Source organism: Lathyrus oleraceus, chromosome 5, assembly GCF_024323335.1.
Source record: "Lathyrus oleraceus cultivar Zhongwan6 chromosome 5, CAAS_Psat_ZW6_1.0, whole genome shotgun sequence".
Lineage (NCBI taxonomy): Eukaryota > Viridiplantae > Streptophyta > Magnoliopsida > Fabales > Fabaceae > Lathyrus > Lathyrus oleraceus.
This window is the reverse complement of record NC_066583.1, coordinates 96,862,257-96,867,326: the sequence shown is the minus strand read 5'-3', so window position 1 is coordinate 96,867,326 and position 5,070 is coordinate 96,862,257.

The following is a 5,070-nucleotide window of genomic DNA, read 5'->3' as shown; positions in this document are numbered from 1 at the left end:
AAGTACAACTTTCTACTAACTCTATCCCACCATTTCATGGACCATGCTTTGTACCCTTCAAACAGAGTTTTATTGATCATTTTTCTGTCAGTATGAAGCTCCATTTTGCAGCCCAACACAGCAAAACAAAGGCCATGCTTGCTTGCTTGAATTGAGGAGGAAAGTACATGTTTTCACCCATACTTCCACACCTTGCTTTGTACCATGACAGCAGACCTCATGCAGCAGATTTTCTGTCATTTTGGAAATTCAATAGCAGGCACACAAGCCAGATTGGACAAAAAAAAACCTTACTTGACTCATTTTTTCACATACACACCCTTGGCCATTATTTTTCTCAATAATACTGCCCTACCAAAAAAGAGCACAAAAGAGAAAATGAAAGCCTCATTTTTCTGTCATGAGCAGTCACTCAGAATTGCAGCCACATAGAAAACCAACTTCATCCATCTTCCAAAACTGACTCATTGGCATTTTGCAAACTCAGTCAAGAGCTCTCAATGAAACAAAACCAGGCCTTGGCTTTTTTCCTTCATACATTCATCAAAAGGAAACCTTGCCACAAGCCACAACACAGCATAAGCACCTTGTTCTAAAAACTGCACTTTGGCCATTCTTCCAAAACCTGCCAGCAACATCCAACAGCAGGAGAACAAAAGCTGGCTTGGCTTGAGGCAATTTGTTCCAGCATTTTCTGTCATAGCAGACACACAAACCAACATAACATAACAAACCATTTTCATTCATCATGTGTATGCATTTCTTTTTTCTGTCCAAAAGACCAAAGTTACAAAACTCCAAACCACATTAGCAACTCCTAACAGCAGGTTCTATACTGCATTTTCTGTCATTGAAAAAATCTCATTAACAGCCACCATATCAAAAACCAACCAAGCTTCATGGATTCACACTCATTCTAAAAATGACCTTGCTCAAAAAACACTAAGGAAACAAACCTGGCCTTGGCTTGAGGCAATATTTTCCTTACCATTTTTCTGTCAAAACCAAACCAGAATGAGCAGCCATAACCAACAGTCCAATCATTGAAATTCACTCACTCCAAAAACCTCACTTTGGTACCTTTGCAAGAAACCAGTCCAAACACCAAAACACCAAACTCTGCCTTACCACAAGGCTGTACCAAATAGCAGATTGGTATTCATCCTATTTTTCTGTCATGCACTGCACACAAGACTTCACTCACCTTGCCATTTTGCATTTCAAACTTTCTGTCCAAACCTCCAAAGAACACAAACCCTGGCCATTGCTTTTCACCACCATTTCATCATTTTGAAACCATCAAACACATCTTGACAGTAAAAAAAAACCAACTTCTCATTCATCTTCTGAAAACTCACTTTGGCACTCTTGCCAAAAAGGCTGTCCAAAGGCTTCCAAAAAAGACTAAACCTTGCCTGGCTGGATACAGTATTTTATCAGCATTTTCTATCACTTGTAGACACAACTAGCATCCATCAAAACTCATTGGCATACTGAAACTCACTCATCCTAAGAAACCTCACCTTTGTGCATTTCTCAAACAACAGTCCAAAACTTCCAAAGGGGTTGAACTTTGCCTTGCTTAAACATCATCCAAACACCTTTCTAAGCTCATTGCAATCACTTTTTCACAACTGGAAGCAACTCTTCTAAATGCTGTTTTAAAGGGACATCTTCCATGGCAATCCAAGTTTGAGCTCATTCCAAGCATCCACAAGCCAAAGCTCTTCAACCAATCAACACTTGGAAGGCTTTGCTTCATCTGTCTCACCATTAAAAGGCCAAAACCACACTGTTTCTCATTCTGCTTCAAAAATAGGTATGGATTCGACCTCCCTCTTTTGTCAAATTGGTATATGCTTTCAAAAGGTCTTTCTATGCTGGTTGTCATGATGCTTTTACTTTTTGAAATGGTTGCTTATTCATGAAGATATATCATTTTGAAGTTTGGTGTTAAGATTTGTTTTTGGTCGATTCATGAGCATGTTGGTGTTTTAATGGAAATCAATGAGGGATTCATGCTTGTCATTGTTTGCTGATCATTTCCATATATTCAATTTTGATTTTTGGGCAAGTTTGTGAAATCATGATTTGGGGGATGGTGATGAACAGTAAAACCCTAATCCCAATTTGCCCAGATTTTCCCCATTTTCGTGCTTGCATGGTTTCATTTCACCAACCAATAGAAATATTTCATTTGCCTGGCTTAAACGGTGTCGTTTCAATTAGTGGACTCAAATATTACCAAAATGCCATTCTTTCAATATTAATTCATTTAATTTCATCATTTTATTTCATTTAATCACTCAAACTTCCAAAATTCATAACTTGCCCATTTTGATCCAATTTGAATGAGATTTTTTGTGTTGTGTTCATCATGATCTCTACTTTTTTATCATTATTTTTCCAGAATTTTTGGATGAGTGGTTTTTTAAATGTTGCTAGGGTTTGTGACATGTGACCAAGTTTTGTACACTTTGCCAAATCAATTGTGAAATGATGAGAATGTATCCAATGGCTCCCAAATTTTTTATGCTTAAACTAGACACACTCATGGTGATTTTGGTGTAGAGTTTGTGAATTTATCATTTGTGGTTTGTGAGTTATGATTTTTTGAATTAGGGTGTGACAATTTGTGTCACACCATTGATGTCCAACTTCATGATTTTCATTACCATGCTTCCTTACATCCAAATGACCCCAAATTTTGCATGAACCTACTCTTGTATGTCTAGTTTACATGTGAATTTTCTTGGAATTATTTGTGGCATTTCCTAATTGTTTGAGATTTTCTCCCCTGGTTGGTCAAATGTTGACTTTGTGTGACACATGTTCCCATTTCATTTGTGAAATTCTCATACTTTATTAGATGGACATGAAATTTTACATGAGATAACTAGACATCCTCATCTTCGCCATGGCTTTGATCCCATTCATTTATCATACACCATTCTTGACTTATGATTTTTCTAAGTTGATGCATGTTTGGTTGACTTCATTGAGCATGTTCAAAATTGCTTTGACTTTCTGATTTTCATTGACTGCCTTCCACTTGCCCAAATGGGATGAAATTTGACATGCTTACCATGCTATGTGTTAGGTTTGATCATGATTTATTTGGTGATTTTTGGAAAATGTTTAGATTGCTTTTGAGTTAAGTCTTGCTGTTGACTTCTATGAGCTTCTGAATGCCATGTTTTGACCTAAATGGTTCATGAAATGATGATAGTGATTGATATGAGTGTGAACCCAATTGGTTTTGTTTCCTAATTGTTTGAACATGATTTTGGATACTTACCCCTTGCTGGTTTTACTTTCTCATTCACTTTTGACCCTAGGCTTGCCCTAGTGGTCCTGTTACTCACCTTTGAGTTTGTGTTTTCAGGTTGCCCATCAAATGGCCATTAAGACCAATCCTTTTGATTGAGCTTGTTTAAATACCATGACTAACTTGTTTGTTTTGTAGGTGGCTTGGCTCACATGCCTTAAGCCTTGTGCCTTGCACATCCATTTGCCTCCAAATAACTGTTGGTGTCTGTTTCTGTTTGTTTTGTTTGAAGTTGCATACTAACATCTGCTTGACTGTTTCAGGTGCTTTAGTTGCTTAGTTCCTTGTGAACTTTTTGCTTTGCTTTGCTTGTATAAGCAATTTGCATTGAGGTATGTCTCTTTTACTTCATGTAGTCTGGAAGACCTGGCCTGTTACTTGGCCAGGCAACTGTCTGAAGTCCTCCTTAAGAGGCAATGTTTGTGACTGTTTACTTTTGTCCTTGCATAGAGTCAAAGTCCTCCTAAGTGAAGAGGCAATTGGTGGAAGGTAGGGATATGCAATCTATCCCCCACTATTCAGTGTGTCATCTGCTTTGCTCACACCACTGTGTTGATGCATTACAGATAAAAACCCAAGATCTTGTGCAATTGCACAGTTGAGTCAGTATTAAATGTGTAGAAGGGTTCCCACTTTCTGAACCCACACATTCTTGTCTTGAGCTCTCCCAGGCCAGGGATAAGAGCTGTGAAGTCTTATCTTCACTCACCTTTCATCTGCTTCACCTTAGTCCCTCAATGGCAAGGTTAAGAGCACATTCACCCCATTCCAGAGGTTTGTTTGTTGAGGTTGATATGACCCCTTGACTAAAACCTAACCCTTGTTTGAGCCACTTGCTTGTGTATAGTGTGTGCTATCTGTGCTTGTATGTTTGACTTGCTTCCTGTGCAAGTTAGGATTGTTTGACTTGCTTCCTGTGCAAGTTAGGATTGTTTGACTTGCTTCCTGTGCAAGTTAGGGTTAGTTTAGACTTGCTTCCTGTGCAAGTTAGGTTTTGCTTGGCTTGCTTCCTGTGCAAGTTAAGTGTGTGTGTGGCTTGCTTCCTGCGCAAGTCATGTCTAGGATAGGCTGGCTCCCTGTGCCAGTTAGCTAGAAACCTTAACTTAGGGATGATTTTGCATGATAACATCTAGGCTCGAGTCGTAGTCTCCCTAGTTGTGTCTCCCTCTGTTATCTGGTTAGGCTAGTCCTTTATCCTTCTGTAGGGGAACTACATCGCCCTGATCTTCACACCAGATGAAGTATGTAGGCAGGAGATTGAGCTGATCTCTCCGGGCGCCTGTGTCTTTGTTTTGTTTTGTTGTGTGCTTGGAAGCTGATGTAAGTCCATCGAGTGGCAGTTAGGTTCCAGTGTGCGTGTTTTTCGTTCGGATGTCGATGTAAGTCCAGTGATTGGCGTTTGGGCTCCATGTTTGCCTTCTTGAGTGCGTTTTGGTTCGGATGCTGATGTAAGCCCAGCTATTGGCATTCAGGCTCCACGTTTGCCTTTGTTTGTGTTTGTTTGTGTGCGTGTCAGCCGAGCTACGAATGCTCTGATTCTTCTCTCGTCCGAGAAGATACGTATGCATAGGATGCGATATCCTAGCGAGCATGTGTCGTTTCCCCAGTCCGAACTACTTGGACTCTGATGTCTATGCCTGATAGACTAAGTAGGCCCAGGATGCGATATCCTGCCGAGTCAGTTTCAGTCTGTTTTCTTGTGTCTCTTTCAGCCAGTGTGTGTGTGTGTGAGCAGTGTTATA